At 44.0% G+C, this 20,549-nt stretch overlaps 1 protein-coding gene across 2 annotated transcripts in view; it reads left to right on the forward strand.

Annotated features, from left to right (window-relative positions):
- SASH1 (SAM and SH3 domain containing 1) overlaps positions 1-20,549 on the forward strand; it is a 983,107-nt gene that overhangs the window by 736,154 nt on the left and 226,404 nt on the right. The gene's annotated exons all lie outside the window — the stretch shown is intronic.

A 20,549-nucleotide genomic window follows, 5' to 3' on the forward strand; every position in this document is an offset into this window, starting at 1 on the left:
ACCAACTGAGAGAATAAGCAAAGCGTGATCAACCCAGAATAGGACTCCAGATGGAACAGATAAACAAACAGAGAAACAGAACTGACGGATATACCAGTGGGTTCTGTCGCAATGCAGGGTGTTTATACTCAGAATATTTGGAGCAGAATAATGGGCAAATACATAGAAAAGTAAGTAAAGAAAAAAACTCCAAGAGAGGAAAAATAAAAAAGAAAATACAAGTATAGTACACAATATGACACAGCTATGAACAATATTCATTCAGTCATGACAATGGAAGCACTGAACATTAATAAAATCATAAATTAGAATGCAAATGTGGTGGCCATGGGGGTGGACCACTCAGACTTCCCTTCGAAGGACAGCTTGCTTTGGGGAATGTATCCCCCCTTGGGGACACACCATTGTCTTCAGGAAAGGCTTGATCTCCTGGGTTCCCAGCCAGCGACTGAGCACAGCAGGGGGACCAGAGCTGGCCATGGCTGCACAGGGCAAGACTTCTGCACTGAGCAAGCTTTATCCTGGGTCTCAGCATCAGCTGGCCTTGAATTTCTTAGAACGACCCTGCAGTCTAAGGCTCTTCCTACCCAATCTTCCTTCCTTGCCCCTCTCCTTCATGGTGTCAGATTGGCCTGGAACCACCTCCTTTATCTTGTTCATTTCATTTTTTTTTTAATTTAACTTTGTTTATTTATTCATTTGTTTATTTTTTGGCCGTGCTGAGTCTCGATTGCCGTGAGCAGGCTTTCTCTAGTTGCGGTGAGTGGGGACCACTCTCTAATTGCAGAGCCCAGGCGTCTCACTGCAGTGGCTTCTCTTCCTGTGATGCATGGGCTTAGTTGCCCTGTGGCATGTGGAATCTTTCTGGACTAGGGGTTGAACCCATGTCCCTTGCACTGGCAGGCGAGTTCTTAACCACTGGACCACCACGGAAGTCCTGTCTTGTTCATTTTTAGTGCTTCCTTGTTTTCTGCTTCTCAGAGAACCCGAGCTAACACAATCATTACACTAGGAGGGTTTTAAAAAAGGGAAAATGAGGCGGGTAAGGGAAGGAGGCAGATTGGAATGTTAAATCATCATCCTTCATATTAAGAAATCAATAGATAATATCTCTATGCCTGTAGTGGGGGAAAAACCTAAGAAATAGCAGGATAAGCACATAACTTAGGAACAACTACAACGATGCCAGAAACAAATAAATAAAATAACTAAAAGAGCTAACAGTGGTTGTGTTAGGGAAGGAAGGGTGAAGAACGGAACTGTATGGTTGGGGGGGAAGAGGAGTAAGGCCTTGACTTGATAAGTTTTGCTTATTAATCTCTGCCTAATATTATGAAATTAAAAATCACGTACCTATATACATATACATGTATATCACACACGTAAAGTGAAGTGAAGTGGCTCAGTCATGTCCGATTCTTTGCAACCCCATGGACTGTAGCCTACCAGGCTCCTCTGTCCATGGGATTTTCCAGGCATGAATACTGGAGTGGGTTGCCATTTCCTTCTCCAATTTCCTTCATAGATGCATACATATATCAAATATCTTTAAATATATTTTAAAATATGTAAATATATATCAAACTGTATATAGTTTAAATATATGTAAATATGTATTTAAAGTATACAAATACACTTTGAGTTGGCCAAAAAGTTCGTTCAGGTTCTTTTGCAACATGATATGCAAAAACCCGAATGAACCTTTTGGCCCATCAGCGTACGTATTTTAATATTTGATCAAGGTTGTGGTGAGGAGACGTGGGGCCTTTTGTTTGTTTGCCCTCTCCTGAATCTATGGCAAGCCTAGACCTCCCCTCAGCTGCAGCCTCTGCTTCTAAGCGTAGCTCATTTCTCGGAGTACACACCTAGAGGTATATCCAGCGTTAGGTAGTTAGAATAGGAAAAAGGCCATCGCCATTCTGGACTCCTTTTTCCTACTCTAACTACCTACCATCCAGGAAGCAAGGAAAGACACTCACGGATCCCAAGAAGGAAACCTGAAGTGATCCAAACCAACTGCTCCCCAGCTCCCTCTGGGGACCCCACTCCTCAAGGCTTATCATGTGCTTGCAGCTCAGCCCAGGTTGACTTCTTCCTTACTCTGAGCTGTCAGCAGCTGGTTAAACTCGCCAAACCCTTTCCTCCCCGGGTGACTGATGGGACTGAAGAAGGAGGAGGGGGCATGAAGAAGAAAGAGGAGGGCAGAGCACCCCCACCACCAGCCTCCCCGACAACACACACAGCTGCGACTCCTGCCTTGCGGCCACCTGGGCCCTGGGACAGCTGCCCCAGAGGCCCCTGGACTGCTGCCACATACCTTCCTCCCATGGCGCTCGGGCCGGGTGGAATGTGGGCAGGGACACTGTGGGAAGGCACGTGTGTGAGTGTGTGTGTGTGTGTGAGTGTGTGTGTGTGTATACACCAGAGAAACCTCACACCATCACCTCATGTGACCGCAGTTCTTCTCTACATTGGTGTGTATCTACCTGGATCTCCTACTGGGCTTTCCTCATCTCCATCTAGTCTTGGAGTAGGAGACACAAAACAGGAGACCCCGAATTGTTTGGGGACCAGGAGCTCCAGAATGCCCTCCCATAACCCCGTGAGTTGCCTTAGCAGCAGCAGCACATTATTTAGGCCAAGAGACAGAAGTCATCCCAATTGCCAATATAGGAACTTACCAGAAGACTTTTCTTAAAGCATTTTATTCTGTACTGGGTATAGCTGATTAACTGGAGAAGGAAACGGCAACCCACTCCAATATTCTCGCCTGGGAAATCCCATGAACAGAGGAGCCTGGCGGGCTACAGGCCACGGGGTCGCAAAGAGTCGGACACAACTGAGGCGACCAAGCATAGCTGCTTAACAATGTTGTGATAATTGCAGGTGACTCACAAGGGAACTCAGCCGTACACATGCATGCAGAAGATTTTTGATGTCAAGAACCTAAAAAAACAGTGAAAGTGTTAGTCACTCAGTTGTGTCCGACTCTTTGAAACCCCACAGACTATAGCCCGCCAGGCTCCTCTGTCCATAGAATTCTCCAGGCCAGAATACTGGAGTGGATAGCCATTCCCTTCTTCAGGGGATCTTCTGAACCCAGGGATCGAACCTACAGGAAGACAACTTTTTCTCCATTTTATAAAAGTAATACCTATTGGGAGTTCCTTCATGGCCTAGTGGTTGGGATTCCGGCCTTTCACTTCTGTTGCCTGGATTCAGTCCCTGTCAGGGAACTGAGATCCCAAAAGATCCACAGTGTACCCCCCACCCAAAAGTAATACATACTCAGCTGTATAAAATTAGAACTTAGAACAAGTCCACAGGGCCACAGTTGCACAACCCAAAGGTGCCCACTATTTGTCCTGTTCTTTCAGTTGTTTGTTTTTCAGCCTCTTCCAGAACATTGAAATATTATTTCACGCATAATTTCATTTTCTGTTTTTCCACTTAAAAGTTCATCAAATGCATTTCCTTATACCCTTAAAAACACTTTGTAAGCATTTTTTTAGAACTATTTTAATATCCCAGCTCACAGATGCAGCATAATTTGCCCAATCATTCTTCTTTGTTAGACTTCTTAAATTATTTCAAGATTTTTAAATTAGAAATAATGTTGTGATGAACCTTTGGCATATAAATCTTTGTCCTCATTTCAGATTATTTCCTCAGAATAGATTCCCAGAAATGGAGCTGCTCAGTCAAGTGGTATGCACATTTTTAAGGCCAAGTAAATCTTTTTTTAGGCAGACTGTGAAAAAGTTTGTTTAATATTTAATAATATTCATATTTTTCAGCTGGAAATGTATAAGCCATTAAGTGCATGCCAATGGTCTGGCTTAACAAGGCATTTTATTTATATGTCTAAAGCCACTCTGTACCTCTCACCTACCACATCCCTTCTCTTACCTCCAAAGATAGCTGTTATTCTGAATGTGTGTTCTCACAGATTTTTTTTATATTTATTTTTATTTAGTTATTTGACTGCACCAGATCTTAGTTGTGACTTGTGGGACCTTTGGTTGCATATATGGCATATGGGATCTAGTTCCCTGCCCAGCGATCAAACTTGGGGTCCCTTGAGTTGGGAACTTGGAGTCATTGCCACTGGACCACCAGGGAAGTCTTTCTCAGATTTTTTAAGAATCAGAACTTCAATAATGTAGGATGTTGGACTTCCCTGGTGGCACAGTGGGTAGGAGTCCACCTGTCAATGCAAGGGACACAGTTTCGATCCCCGTTCCAGGAAGGTTCCCCATTCCACAGAGCAGCTAAGCCCGAGTACCACAATGGCTGAGCCTGTGCCCTAGAGCCCAGGAGCTGCAACTACTGCATCCACATGCCACAACCACCGAAGTCCAAGCGCCTAGAGCCCATGCTTCACAACAAGAGAAGCCATCGCAATGAGAAGCCTGTGCACCACAGCGAAGAGTGGCCCCCACTCACCGCAACTAGAGGAAGCTCGCACACAGCGTAAAATAAATAACAGATAATTTTTTAAAAAAGAATAAGGTACATTGGTTAAAGAATAAAAGAGGACAAGAGAGAGGGGTAAGGACAAGGAGAAAGAGGGAGCAGGAGATTGAGAGACGGAACTGAAGAGAGAGACGGATTTGTTTGGCCTCGACCCGTATTATGCTGGAGTATTATAAATTCAAGCGGCTTTGTACCCAATCCCCGTTGTAGTTATGGAATGCCCATGGAGGAAGACATACACACACACTGAACGTATGTGGTAACACCTCCTTCTCTCCCGATCCAGCCCTTCTCACCTCTCCCCCAGCGCCGTCATCGGACCCAGACACACTTGTTAAACCAGTAGGTAAGGTCTAAAGTGGGGCCGCCTGCACTTGAATCCAACCTCCAACAGTTGCCAATCTGTAGCCTTAGAAAAGTTGCCCCATATTTCCAGAAACCCCTCTTTTTTTACCTGGAAATGAGGATGAAGCTAATATACTATCCGCTTGCCACAGCTGTGACATGGGTTCAACAGGATAAGTGCCTCGTATCCTACTGTGTATGTGTGACTTTACATTGTGGCCTCTGGGTGTTGGGGGACCTAAGAAAAGCCATTTCCCAGGATGGTAGTCAGAGGACCCTTTACTGAGGTTTAGCTGAGTAGATGGTATTGACATGATCCTTGTTTTTCAGAAAGCCATGAGAGGCAACACACTTCTCTCTTTTCCAATATTTTCCTTGAATCCCAAGATGTTTGAGTACCATTTCATAAGGTAATTCTGGTCAAAGGTTTTCCCTCTTTCTTTACTTTTCAAACAAAGGAATGGTCTAAGCATCAGTCCACACCTACAACCCTGAACTTATCCTTTGTTTTCACCAATTAGGCCAAAAGACTCCAGTGGTTTTCAGTCCATATACACCTAATCAAGGCGGTCGGATGTCTGGATTATAGGTTTGAGGACCTATGATAATCAGGTGCCTCAGATTCTTCATCACCTGAAAGTCTGGTTGTTTATATGGATCAGAGATGGAAGAGACTCTGGGATAAGGATTGATGTTTAGTTCTAGCTAAATTTAACAATGATCTAGTGACAGTCAATGGTTGCTAACTTTCTTACATCAGGAGCATCTTTAAAAATATGATTATTTTGTTGTTGCACTGCGTGGCTTGTGGGATCTTAGTTCCCCAACCAGGGATTGAACCCACATCCTTCCTTGACAATAAAATCATTACATCTTAAGCACTGGACCTCTGGGAAATTCCCTAAAATGTGATGCTTTCCTAAAGAGTATGTTCTTTCTCTAAAAAAGAATGCACATTCACATTAAAGGTTTACAAACAAGAAGGGAGTTGAGATCTCCCTGAAGCCAATTCACAGATTTGCCAGTAAGAAATTCTGATCTTGTTATAAAACTGAGACCCAGAGAGAGAGGTCTGAGGACTTGCCCCCAATCACACAAACATATCTCAGCAGAGGCAGCAGGGCTTCCCAGGGGGTGTGATGCCCCAGGAGCCAGCAGGGGATGGCCCACAAGGTCAGATTTCAGGGGTGGGACAGGAGTGGAGGTGCTGCTTTGCTCTGAGTTTCTGATGCTGTCCAGGTGGGGCTGAAGACCCAGAATGCACTGTTTTTCCCCAAAATGCCTGTGCAACTCCCAAAACAATACTGTAAGAAGTCTGTTCCTAAGGGCTTCTTAAGCCTCCCTGGGGTGATGAGAGGGAGGGCAGCTAGTGTGATCCAATGTGGTCCTTCCTCTGCCCCCAAGACCCAACAGTGTGGTCTGGGTCAGTGACTCCTGAAGCCCTAGAAAATTAGAGACTTTAGGAAAAAATATTTGGAATCTGGTGGCCTATTGTCATCTAGCATCCTACCCTGCCTCTGTTGGTGTCCAGTGGCCCCTGCTTTCCTTCTGGATGTGTTTCAGATCTTTTCCAGGATTATTTCCTGATAGCCATGCCCCCTGCCCTCTATCCCCTACAGTGGCCCAATACCCTTCACTGGAGACAGCAGCTTACCATTTGTGAGCTCTCCCCTTAATTCTGTATGAAATCTATGCTAATGTTTTCTTTGAAGGTCTGTGTTTAAAACTATTTTATCTGGGATTGATTTTCTAAGCATTTCCTGCTTTGTATGCATGTATGCATGTAATTAGGGAGTGAGGGTGTGTATGTGTGTTTATTCCTCTGTTGTTTGCAACACCTCCCAGTTGGGGATCATTTGTAAATTCAGTTAATGAGCATTTAACACATTCCCTTTGATGAAGCTGTTAAATCTGGGCTCCACACTGGCCTCCCACCAGACACCGCCCCCCTCCCAAGCCATTTGTGTTTACCTATTCTCAACTAGTTAGTTATGGTTTCTTGTTTGTTGGCACAATGTCAAACTCACCTTTTGTCCTGTCAGGAACCCAGAGAGCTTCATTTTTGTGAGAAAATGCTTACATCTGTATTCAAAGCAAGTTTACTCTACGAGTGGGCTTTTATTTTCACCAAGCAAAGCAGACTGTAGACAGAACAAACATTCCATGGTCACCCATGTCAGGCATGTGGCAGCAAGACATCAGCGATAGCTATGAGCTTTTGCAAGTGCAAATACCAAGCTCGTAACCTGCGGGCTCCAGCTGTCAGAGAGTTTTCCTGGATTTAATTATAACTTGATCTCTGAAGAGGGCGTGTGTGTCAAGTGTGCTTTTCAATCACTTAAGAGAAAGCGGAGTCAGTGGCGGGGCTGCCCTGGGATGTGCCCATGAAATGAGCCTCCTTGCAGCAGAGGATCATGGGAGTCACGCGCAAGCCTGTGCCAGTCCCAGAAACACAGCTGGTCTCCTAGGCTAGAGACGTAAAAGGAAACAGCACGCAGGTGTATTTAAATTCAAAACTCAATATAATTAAAAGTACAAAAACCGAGGGGAGGGATTGAACTGCATGTTCATGTCTACATGAAACGGGAATAACCTCTCAGAAAAATCCTTCCATGGCTTCGTTTCTCACCCACCCATGGATGTGTGTGCCTCATGCACGTTTCCCTGACCTCAAGAATGATAGCTTGGTTCTATTATGCCCTTGTTGTTATTGTTGTTTACTCACTCAGTTGTGTCCTCTTTTTCGACCCCATGGGCTCTAGCCTGCCAGGCTCCCCTGTCCATTGGATTTCCCAGGCAAGAATACTGGAGTGGGTTGCCATTTCCTTCTCCAGGGGATCTTCCCCACCCAGGGATCAAACCTGTGTCTCCTGCATTGGCCAGTGGGTTCTTTACCACTGCACTACCTGGGAAGCCCTTTAATTTCCTACCTCTCAGCAAATTCAGCCTCTTGGCAAATTGCACACCAACCCTACAGCCGACACAGACCTACACACACATACACACACACACACACACACACACACACACACCAGTTTGAACCATCAGCAAAAATGTCCTGGTAGCAATCAAATGATGATTTCTCACCTGGTTCTCAGCAGCTGGCCCCAGCGTCTGTGTTTCTAAATGCAAACATAAGTCATTTACATCAAAGCCTGGCTCGCTAACAAAGACCAGAGAGATTTCTCAGAGATTTCATCCTCCAGCCTTTAGTGTGGCAGAGACAGTTGATCGGAGACAGCCAAATCTCTCAGGGTGTGCAATCTTTCCATTTTTCTATTTTACTGTGCAAAACAAACAGATACAAAGCTAGCTAGGTTCAATGGATTATTTGGATTAATTCTCACCAGAGATCACCTGACATAGTCCACAATTTGAGAAGTATTTTATACTTTGAGTTAATAGCAGGCAAGGAAGGAGGAGGGAGGTTACCACTTGTTGACCCTGGGAGAGGGAATAGTGACTAATCTTGTGCAAACCCAGCCATCCATCCATCCATGTGTAAAGGTGTGATCCTACTCAATCCTACCTGATTTCAAATGCCTCACAGTCTCAAACGTAGAGCCCTTAACTTCACTTTTGTTGCTGTTTTCCTTTCCTGTTGACTTGAGGGTAAAAGGTAGTGAAGTGGTTAGAGGGAGGCCTCCCCCCAGGAGTCTCCAGGCCTGTCTGGTGCATTTTTTTGGGTAAGGGTGTCATGGAGGTCTTCAGAGCAGCCCATGGTAGCCTTTGCCATTGTCCAGAATAAACTTAAACAGAAGGCTTTCAGGCAAAGATTTTTTTTTTGTAGGAGATTAGCCTCAGAGACATAGATAATTGTGACTGATAGGCTATCGGATTCAAAGACCATCTGAACATAGGAACACAGAAACAAGCATAATGAGTATTATACATTGGGAAATAGGGTTGGAGATGCTACTTCCTTTAATGTATACCCAGAGGGTGATTTGATTTCTATCCTGCCTGTGTATACTTGTTATATAGCGACTTTGAGTATAAATGAGTCATGAATTCTATGAGGAAAGTCTAAGTTTCAATGCAATGTTCAGTTTTATCTGTGGTTGCAACCAACATCCTTAGCTTTTCATGTTGGGTTTTTTTTTTTTCATGTCTTTTTTACATTCACAGTTATAATTTATGGTAGCAAAAGTATATAGAATAAAATTAGCGAAGGAAAAAGGCTTACAGGGAGGATGGAGTCCAGAAGAAACCAGGTACTAACATCCAGTATTCCTCTCCCAAGTGGAGTTGAGACAGTGCATATAATTCTTTTGGCAATAACGTGTGACAACCTATATGAAATATTGCCAATAAGGGAAGCTCACCCAAGTCTTGGTGCATCTTTAGTTTTCATCTTTGATGCTCAGATATATGGTAAGAATTTCCCTTCTCTCTCCCAGTTGAGAACTGGGAATTAAACTTAAAATTATGACTATAGATTTCAGTGTGTTTTACCAAAGAGATGAAAAGGCATCTTGTCTTCCAGACTCTTTTTCTTTACATTATTCTACCCCTACCATATCTGACATCTTCCTATCATTCTTCTTGACCAAATATTACTGTTTTTGATAAATGCCCAGGATAATTAGGACAGCTTTTTTGTAGTGTTGATTCTCTTTATTGGTGTTTTTAGAATATTGTTTGGCCCATGCAAGTTCTTTGAAATGTTTCTCATGTGGAAGAATGAATATCATAAAAAACACTTGGACTGTGATGTCACATTTTTGGTCCTCACATTACTAACCTCCACTGGGACATCTTCAGAATATCTGACCCACGTGGTTAGGTCTGAAAGCCAAGTTACTGGGAGGATCAGCCTCCTAAACACTCTTTCATTCACTGAAAGTCCAATTAGATGGTGTCACATTGAGGGGAACATAATGTGTTATTTTTTAAAAAATTATTTCACTTTCTATTTAAAATTTTAATTGGATCTTTTAAATTTTTTTAGACTGCTGTTGTTTGTTTTTTGGCCACAGCTTTTGGAATCTTAGTTCCTGGACCAGGGATTGAACCCAGGCCCCAGGAGTGAAAGCCTGAGATTCTAACCACTGGACCACCAGGAAATTCCTTTCATGTCTTTTAAATATTGAATAAACCTGAATTTCTGAAATTTAAGGGCCTTTAAGGGATTCCAAAGCTTAAACTATTCTCTCTACCTTTCTGGAATTAAGTTCAAGTTTGTTTAAGTCTTGTTTAGCAAAATTCAGATTATATCAGAGAAGCGATGGGGGGAAGTTTAACTTTATTAAGACTTGCCAAGACTATGGGTATGGCTGAGAGCCAACGCATTTCTCCTGTGGCATGTTTTATCTTGCATTCTTCTCACTAGTTTAAATTATGACCTAACTGGGCCAAGATTGTCCAGGCTACAGAGACTTCTCAACTAAGAGAAAATGCTAAGTTTGGAAAGTTTCGTTCTCATTCAATAAAGTAAGAAGCTTTAAAAACAAAGTGATCAGCAGTTAAAACATAGTATTACTGAGTTTCCAATAAGATCAATCTTGTGGCCGCTATTTGTGTTCAATCAACAGAGCTGACATTGACAGATGTGAGAAGTGAGTTTTGACTGTCCTCTGTCTTTTTTTTGTTTGTTTTAATTGGAGTATAATTGCTTTACAATGTTGTGTTAGTTCCTTCTGTACAACAAAGTGAATTAGCCACATGCATACACATATCCCCTCTTCCTTGGATTTTCTTTCTATTTAGGCCACCACAGAGTGTCCTCTGTCTTTGATCAGCTATATTTATTCTTTCTTTCCTCTTTTTTTAAATACATGTATTTTATTAGGCCTATTTTTTTGGGGGGGACGGTGCCTTGCAGCATGCGGGATCTTAGTTCCCCAACCAGGGATTGAACCCATGCCCCCTGCATAAGAAGCATGGAGTCTTAACCTCTGGATCACCAGGAAAATCTTCCTTCCTGTTTTAATGGCATTTCTTTCCCTGTTCTTTATGATGTGATATTTTCATTTCTACTTTGACTGCAACTCGTTCATCTCTCTACGTTGCCTTCCCCAGTGCGTTTTCACTTAAATCTATTTTTTCTGTTTGTAGAATAAAGGATTGTCTGTGATTAAAGAAACTGCAGATATCAGCATGCAGTAGAGGGAGATCCTTTAAAGGACAGAAAAGTAAAACTTTTGCTCAGTTTAAAGTCTTGAAAGACCCACTTAATAGGTGCAATAGGTCGCTGAGATTATATCTACTCCCATTTCTTATATTTACCTTAATCCTAATACTTCCTCTTCTCTGAGACAACTCTCTGAGATATGGGGGCTCAAAGGCCATTGCACTTGTGCTCTCTCTGCCCTCTGTTTCACCAGCTAGAGCAGACATCTGTCATTTCTATAATCTGCCCACTTCCATAATCCCTTTTCTGATAACAGTATCCAATTTTCCTTTGCAGCCTACTATTGCCCACTATCTGCCTACCTGGTCTAATGGGACTGAATCCACCTCTGGCTCTAAAGGTTGTCCTGTGATGGAGCCCTAGCCATTCACATGCCCTTGGCCTCTCTGCTTGGAAGAGAGAGGCAAAGGGCATTTGCCTGGAAAATTCTTACCTGGAAAATTCCATGGACAGAGGAGCCTGGTGGGCTACAGCCCATGGGGTCACAAAGAGTCAGACTTGACTGAGCAACTAAACAATAACAACAAAACATTGTTTCCTTTGGAATCCTAACTCTCTAATTACAGTCACTAAAATCCCCCTGCAATGCAGGAGAAGCAAGTTCAATCCCTGGTTAAAGAAGATGAACAAGGAAATGGCAACCCACTCTGGCATTCTTGCCTGGAAAATTTCATGGACATTGGGGTCTGGAGGGCTACAGTCCATGGGGTCATGAAGAATATGACATGACTTAGCAAGTAAACAAGGGCCATGGAAATTGTAGTTGAACTCAGGAGTTTTGTTGGAACTACTGAAAAAGAGTTTTTTTTGTTTTTTTTTTTAAAAAAAGAGGTGTTTTATCCTGCAGTTTCTGAGATGGTTGATTTAAGCCTGGAGCTGCTGGTGGCTGTCTTCATACCGTGCAGATATGGCTGCCTGGGATTAAAACAGCACAGAGAAAAGCAATGTTTAGGGAAAGAGAAACACAGATCCCCAAAAATATTCCTGAGTACTAGAATTCAGCCCTGATATTTCAGTTATGGGATCCAATGAATCCCTCCTTGGTTTCAACTGATATGAATAGGGTCGCTTGCAACACTGAACCCCCACACTTGGTCAGCAACCCAGGTTTAAGCCCTTCCTTCCCCTTCCTGCATCTGCCTCATCCTGTTTCACATTAACTCCAGCATCACTCTCACCCACAACACTGGAGCTCAGAGAGTAGTCACGTCAAGCCGTCAGCATCCAGGACATCCAGGGAGACAGAAGAGTACAGCTCTAGCAGCTGCCAAAGGAACCCTTCAGGGTGTGAGTCTAGGAGAAGCACGGCAGGAGGGGAGGTGTTCGGGGCATTCCTGCAATCCAGGAAGCAATGATCCTGGGCTGAGGTTTGGGGAAGAGGGGAGAAGGAAATTCTGACTGTTCAAGGAAAGGGTGCAAGACCCGCACCTGTGCTCGTCAGTGTATGTATGATGACGGTGACAGAGGTGATGACACATGGAATCTGGGTACACAGTTCCACACGGATACCCTTTATAGACCTTACAAAACTGAATGTGATCAGAAAAAACAAACCCTAAAAATCTATGTACAGTCAAACCAATTACAGTTATTTACATGGAATACATCCCGTTTGTGCCTAATCACCGTGAGACATCATAATGATTATGTACTTCATTAAGTATGTGTCACATTAATTTAATTTCTTACATTTTATTTGATGACATCTATAAATGTGATACTTTCGTGTTCTGGGTTCCTGGCTTGTTTGTTAACATGTACAAATCGGTCATCTGCCAACAACTTTAAAACAAAATATAATGCAAAAACATTTCTACTTGAGGAAATGAGGGACCCCAGACTGGGAAATAAATGGTACTGTTCCTAGTTCCCTTATCACTAAGGAGGCATCACCATCGTATCTTGGGTGATTATGGCCCAGTGAAGATCAAGTGGTAGATAACTTGTCCACATTTGATTTAGGCAAAATCACTTGAAAAGGAATATTAGGAAGACCTTTTTAAAACATGAGAATTGGAGAATTTCCTGGCAATCCAGTGTTTAGGACTTAGACACTTTCACTGCAGTGGCCAGGGTTCAGTCTCTGGTCAGGGAACTAAGATCCCACAAGTCACGAAGCTCAGCCAAAAAAAAAAAAAAGAATGAGAGGTTACTGCAAAAATGAAACTGTGTGGTAGGAGGAAAGTGCAAAGCAGGAGCCTCAGTGTTCAGATCTGTAAAGTGAGAGTCATAAAGTCCTACCTCATGGAATTGATGCAAGGATTACATGAGAAGATGCAGGACTGTCTGGCAAATGCTAGCTATTATCATCTTTAGAAAACTGTGGAGTTCAGTATGAAGGTAGCCTTCAGTGAGGAGGACAATCTTATTCTCTGCCTGAGTAGACTTTATAGGAAAGTTGTGATTCACTGTGTAAATATGAGCCCAAAACTCCTGTATTAGTTTAAACCACATGAAGTTATTTTTGTAGGCCAAAAAATGGTCTGGCATTGGCAAATTCATGTGATCCAATCTAATATGAATAATGAAGGTTACGTCCTCCCATCTGTCCATCCTCAGTCAGTCTGTTCAGTCACTCAGTCATGTCCAACTCCTTGCGACCCCATGGACTGCAGAACGCCAGGCTTCTCTGTCCATCACCAACTCCCAGAGTTTACTCAAACTCATGTCTATCAAGTCAGTGATGCCATCCAACCATCTCATCCTCTGTCATCCCCTTCTCCTCCCACCTTCAATCTTTCCCAGCATCACAGTCTTTTCAAATGAGTCAGTTCTTCACATCAGGTGGCCAAACTATTGGAGTTTCAGCTTCAGCATCAGTCCTTCCAATGAATATTCAGGACTGATTTCCTTTAGGATAGACTGGTTGGATCTCCTTGCAGTCCAAGGAACTCTCAAGAGTCTTCTCCAACACCACAGTTCAAAAGCATCAATTCTTCGGCACTCAACTTTCTTTATAGTCCAACTCTCACATCCATACATGACTACTGGAAAAACCATAGCTTTGACTAGATGGACCTTTGTCAGCAAACTAATGTCTCTGCTTTTTAATATGCTGTCTAGGTTGGTCATAGTTTTTCTTTCAAGGAGCAAGTGTCTTTTAATTTCATGGCCGCAGTCACCATCCACAGTGATTTTTGAGTCCAAAAAATAATGTCTCTCACTGTTTTCATTGTTTCCCCATTTATTTGCCATGCAGTGATGGGACCAGATGCCATGATGTTAGTTTTCTGAATGTTGAGTTTTAAGCCAACTTTTTCACTCTCCTCTTTCACTTTCATCAAGAGGCTCTTTAGTTCTTCTTTGTCCATCCTCAGTGCCTCCAAATTATGAGAACCACACACTCATCTGATGAGGTTGACTGAGCTTTCTCCACGAAATCTAAGCAAAGCTAAGAGAAAACTGAGAGAGATGGAGGGGTGGGGGGAGGCAGAGAGGCAAGATGTGAGGCAAGATGTGATTGACCTATTAAGTACTGAAATGCTCTTTGAAATCAAATGAAAGCCAAAAATAAGGGCTAAGATTAAGAAAGCCACAGCTTGGGGCATATGATACTTATTGTGATTGTTATCCTTGTTGTTGCTGGTCTCCTGGAAACATTTGAAGACTCAGTATAAGGAAAAGGACTGAAAAATCCAGACGTGGCCAAAAGAGAGAAGTTTAGAACCAAGAAAAATAGATACTAAGATTTAAAAGAATTTAGTTAAATTCTTCCTGAAAAAGAGCTCCTAGTATCTTTAACACTGCTAACAAGATCAGGCAAAAAGAAGAAAAACACTGAATAGGGAACAGGAAGTATCTTTGTAAAGTGTACTTAATGAAGTGTCTTTAAGTATTACTTGAGATTAAAAGGTAGACAGAACTGTCTTCTGTGATGATCTTTTCATAGAATACAGCTGGAAGAGAGAGTCTTATTTCCTGCCCCTGGGAGCTATATAACTAAGCCATCCAATTTGAATGGTTATCCAATTCATTTTTTGAGAGGTTTTAAACCACTCTTTTCTGAGTCCTGAGCTTGCCTTTCACCCACCGTGGGCAGAAGGTGCAATCTATCTTCCCCAGATCCCAACCCTGCATCATGCTGGGATGTGGACTAATAGAGCCTTCCACAGAAACCGGATTTTCTTTGGTGTATGGATATCATTACAGATATTAGCAGCACTCAGCCTTCCATCACATCTGAGTACACTGGCCTGTGGGCTGCATGACTCAAGCATAGCTTGTGGAAGTCTCCACACCTGGAAGAGAGCTGTGAAGGACATTCTGCTCAAACGTTGAGTCTCACGGGAGCTCAGTCACTGAGGATGTGACTCTCAAGCCCAGAACTGAGTTTGGGCAGCTCGCTTCTCTCTCCTGAAAGTTAGCATCAGGGCACAGCAACAAAGGCAAATGATAAGTGAATTTCATCAATCGTAGGCTCTATGCCAGGCTGTAAACAGTCCACTGATGTGGTTCCTGATTGGGGGATCACATCTACCACAATCTATAACATTCTGGAAGGGCTTCTGAACCTGGATGTAGGTCCACGCAGAGTGGCCACAGAGCATCTCGCAAACATGAGATGATTCAAACCCTATAGGTGGTCAGTAGTGCTGGCAATGACCCTTCAGATGTGCTCAGAACCTGATTGCTCCTGGAGTAGCGGGAAACAGAGAAATCGCTTTGTCTCCTCAGGCGTGCTTCCTTGCCCACAGCAAGGAATCAGCAGCCCAAGAAACATCCCCGATGGGGGTTTCAATTCTCTTCAGACAAATGCCATGTTGGAGGACGTGTCCTTGAACTGTTTGCTTCTTTTCCTTTCGGAACGGAAGTGTAGGGATTGTCTTGCAAAGGCTTCAGGGAAGTCTTGGTCTTCCACTTGCTCGGTCTGGACCCTGGGTAGCGCTGTGAGGGGGCCCTTTCTCCCTGCCTGGCACCCCTGCCCTTCTGCTCAGCTGCTCCCTCCCAGGTGGTGATGCTGGAGCCCCCAAGCCACTAAGTCCTGGAGGGGGAGAGGAGTTTGAGAAACCTCATTTATGCCACTGATGGTGGTGTTTGTTGTTTATTCACTAAGTCATGACCAACTCTTTCTGACCCCATGGATCCTCTCTCCCTGGGATTTCCCAGACAAGAATACTGGACTGAGTTGCCATTTCCTTCGCCAGGGGATCTTCCCAAACAGGGATCAAACCCATGTCTCCTGCATCACCAGGCAGATTCTTTACCACTGAGCACCAGGGAAGGCCAATGCCACTGGTGCTAGTCTCCAAATTTTCTTTTTTTTTTTAATTAATTAATTTACTTATTTGGTGCCCTGGGTCTTGGTCGCAGCACACAGAATCTTTTATCTTAGTTGCAACATGTGGGATCTAGTTCTCTGACCTGACATTGAACCCAGGCTCCCTGCATTGGGAGCTCAGAGTCAGCCACTGGACCACCAGGGAAGTCCCAGGCTCCAAATTTTCTACAATCTGCATGCACCCTGAGCTTGCCCAAGAGGCAAAGTGAATTAGAATCTTGTGGGAGACATCATCTAGAGAAGTCCCATGGGTCAGAAAACACTATGCTTTATAACTGGGCTTTCAGATGGCCCTTACCCTTGACTCAACCACACCAGTTTTCCTGGGAAGAAGAAAAGGAAAAGTCCTATTCCTTTGTCAGAACTTAGGAAGTATTTGCTCTTCTCATACATGCAAAGAGTATTAAGATTCATCAGCAGGAAAGAAAAACCTGAGGAATCATTGGCCTAGTTTGGGGCCGAATGTTTCTCAGGAAATCTTGAGAATGGCACTTGGGTCCTTGTCACGGCTCTCAGAAGACCAAGGGGACTCTCTGGACAGCATGATGTGTGTATGTCTGCCACAACTGGCTGGCACCATCAAACAGGGCACTGGGTACTCCCATGTTCCTGGAGAGGCCCGCTTAGATTTTGCAGAGAGAAATCCAGTTCCATGGCCATGAATTCCTTTGCAGATGTGTTGCTGCCATGTGAGAAGGCAGACAAAAATGCAAATGAGGCTACACAGCCAGGAAACAGTTAGGGCTGGCAACCAAATGGAGACCAAAGGCAGAAGCCAGGAATGGTTGAGACATGGACTGCAGGGTCAGAATTGTACAAATCTTGGGTCCTTCTGTTATTAGATAAGACCTTGGACAAATTACCCAACTCCACCTGATGTGAAGAACTGACTTATTTGAAAAGACCCTGATGCTGGGAAAGATTGAAGGCGAGAGGAGAAGGGGATGACAGAGGATGAGATGGTTGGCTGGCATCACCAACTCAATGGACATGAGTCTGAGTAAACTCTGGGAGTAGGTGATGGACAGGGAGGCCTAGTGTGCTGCAGTCCATGGGGTTGCAAAGAGTCAGACATGACTGAGCCACTGAACTGATGTTTGCCTACAACCCAGTCTAGAACATAACTAAGTACTTGATATGTGGTGGCTGCTATTACAATTATTGTTATTGTTTCACAGAAAGGTCTGCACGCAGCATGAAACTGCTAATGTCCCACGTTTTAAATAATACTTCATAAATAGCAGTGCAGAGCTGTGAACCTCAGCTTGTCTGATCAAATCCCAAGCCTTCATTCATCACGGAGAAAGCGCAGAGCAAAAAAATGGCTTGAAAATTTCCACTGCCCTACTATCTTATAGGGTGGAAAAGAAGCTGGAAAAGCACCAAATTTCTTTCTAAAGTGGTTCAACACCAAAAAATAAATAAATAAATAGGTTCAACACCACAATAGGTTTTCTAGCCTCAGCTCTCTGTGCTGCATATTGACATTTACCTTTTCTAATGAATGAGAGTTAAAACCCACTACCACAGCTACTTTACTAAAATGCATAGAATCTGGTCTCTCTTTTGAAATAGACAAAGGAAAATGTCACGAATGCCTAGTAAGTCCTTCGGGTTAAGAGGACATTTACATACTCAGAGTGTTGAGTATTCTCTGTGCTGTGCTAAGTCGGTTCCATTGTGTCAACTCTTTGCAACCCTGTGGACTGTAGCCTGCCAGGCTCCTGTGTCCATGGGATTCTCCAAGCTAGGATACTGGAGTGGATTGCCATGTCCTCCTCCAGGTGATCTTCCTGACCCAGGGGACTGAACCCGCGTATCTTATGTCTCCCTCATTGTCAGGCAGTTTCTTTACCACTAGCCTGGGACTCTGCTTTGTTTGTGGGTAAGTCCAGATATACTGTCGCTGTTTCAGCAACACAGGAGAACATTTTGGATCTGGAAGGGTCTGAGGTTGTGTCTAATCCAACGTCTTCACTTTATAGATAAGCAAACAAAGGTTCAGGATACAAACTAAATGAGTCTTGGGGGTCCCACTTTAAAGGTGGCTTAAAGGTAGCTTTGGGGAAAATAATGAGTTTTGATGCCTTAGTGGGGTGGGCAGGCTCATTACAGGGGGCTATCTTGAACCCTTAGAGAAAGGGGCTCTTTGCACACGCGCATGCACACACACACACACACAATCTCTCCTTGCTCCCAATTTTGCTTTGTCCCCAAATTTCAGAGAAGGAGCTGAAGTAAACACATCAACAATCAAGGCATTTTTTGAGCAGAATAGATCCATTATTCTTTGCATGAGCAGGATCCAGATTCTCATTTCTCTTCTTAACTCAGCTTCTTCTCCCTTGAGGAGAGAGAGAGAAATGGAGAAAAACTGCAAGAGCCAGTATTCCAAAAAAGAATGTTTTACCTTTTTGAGGACTGATGTACAGGGCAGCCACCCCACAAGACAGAGAGACATTTCCTCGGCGGCCTGTGGTTCACTCAGATTAAGCAGATGGTTAGCACCGCGGTGGAGGCGGGCGGAAGGGCACTCTCCCCTCGTCTGAAGAAGTGCAGGTGCCCGAGGGAGGCTGTGGAGTTGTCCCCAGCATGCCTTTCTTCCTGGGACCCCGCCCGGGTGAGCGCTGCGTGATGACAGGGCTGCTTCACCTGCCGGTCGGGGCCAACCACTGTACTGCCCCTCCCGGCCCCTCGGTGAGATTGCCTCTGTCTGACCTTCAGAAGGCTGTGTTCTATCCTCCACACGAGTGTGATGGGGAGAAGAACGGGGTACAGTACGTGGTCATCTCCCTATAAGTGTCGGGAAGCCAACTGCTTAGCGTTCTTCCAAACAATGAAATTGAAATTTCTGTGTTATTCTCATGGGCTTCCCAGGTGGTACAGTGGTAAAGAATCCGCCTGCCAATGCAGAGGGCATGGGAGACTCAATTCAATGATCCCTGGGTCAGAAAGATCCCCTGTAGTTGGAAATGGCAACCCACTCCAGTATTCTTGCCTGGAGAATCCCATGGACAGAGGAGCCTGGGCCGGGGGCGGGGGGGCTACACTCCATGGGGTCACAGAGTCAGACGTGACTGAGCATCGCACGTTATTCTCTACCACTTACATGCATAGACTTCATTAAGCCACTTCTAGTTGCCATTAAAACCTATTGAAAATTTTTGTTGCACTAGAGAGTACTGCTTGTTAAAAAGCAAATTTCTATGGATATTTGCATAGTCTTAATTTTTTTTTTAATTTTCTAGGCATGCCATGTAGCATATGGGGTCTTAGTTCCCTGATTACAAATGGAACCCATACCCCTGCAGTGGAAGCACGCCATCCTAACCACTGGACCATCAGGGACAACCCTATTTGCATATTCTTAAATACATTTTATATGAATAATAGTGACATTTGCTTAGCATTTACTATGCTCTTTGGCCCAATATTTCGTGTAACCCTAGGGTCTATCTGGTATTCATATCCCCATTTCATAGATGAGAAGACTGAACCTCAGGAAACTTGAATTGCAGACTCAAGGACGATTAGCTTAGATTGCTGCCTGTCAGGAATTCCCTGGCAATCCAGAGGTCTCGGTTCCACACTCACTGCTGAGGGCCTGGGTTCGCTCCCTGGTCAAGGAGCTAAGATCCCACAAGCTGCACAGCACGCCAAAACCAGAGAAGGACACTGCTCTGTCGAGCTCCAAATGTAGCACTTGAGGAACTTATCATCCCCCAGAGCCCTAGTACCCAGAATTCTGCATACTCAGCGTGCAGTGCTTATTTGGTGGCCATTTGTAGGAAGGTGGCAGTTTGTAGGAAGGAGGGAAGGGCAAGAGAAAGACATGTGCTGAGAAGAGGAGGCACTACGTGGTGGCTCTGACTTTGCCTCTTGTTTAGAGGATTTGGAGATTTTCACAAAACTTTGAAGGCACACATTTTTATACTTGTGAAGTCAAAGGTCAAGAGTCAAAGGTGTGCAGTTGTGGAGGGTTAACCTCTGTGTGAGGTCAACCTCAGGGAAGAAAGGTCTTAGGGAAGAGAATTTCTTTGTTGCTGAAATCTACCATTTCCTTGTGGCCAGGGCTGCTCTTCCAGAAGAGGGAAGAAACTTCTGGAAAAGAATACTGATAAGAGCCTGTAATGTGAAATAGGATTCATTCATTCACAGAGGGTAGGACTCTGGGCCCGGGTGCAACACTGCCCCAGGAGCCACTGCTGACTTTGGGGAACTACAAAGGAGACAACCCGTGGAGAATCACACTACTGCGTCACTAGGAAAGCCATCTTCTTTCTGAGTTTGTTTGTTTTCCTGAGGAGAGATGACGAT

The sequence above is a fragment of the Cervus canadensis genome, chromosome 33 (genome assembly GCF_019320065.1).
Source record: "Cervus canadensis isolate Bull #8, Minnesota chromosome 33, ASM1932006v1, whole genome shotgun sequence".
Lineage (NCBI taxonomy): Eukaryota > Metazoa > Chordata > Mammalia > Artiodactyla > Cervidae > Cervus > Cervus canadensis.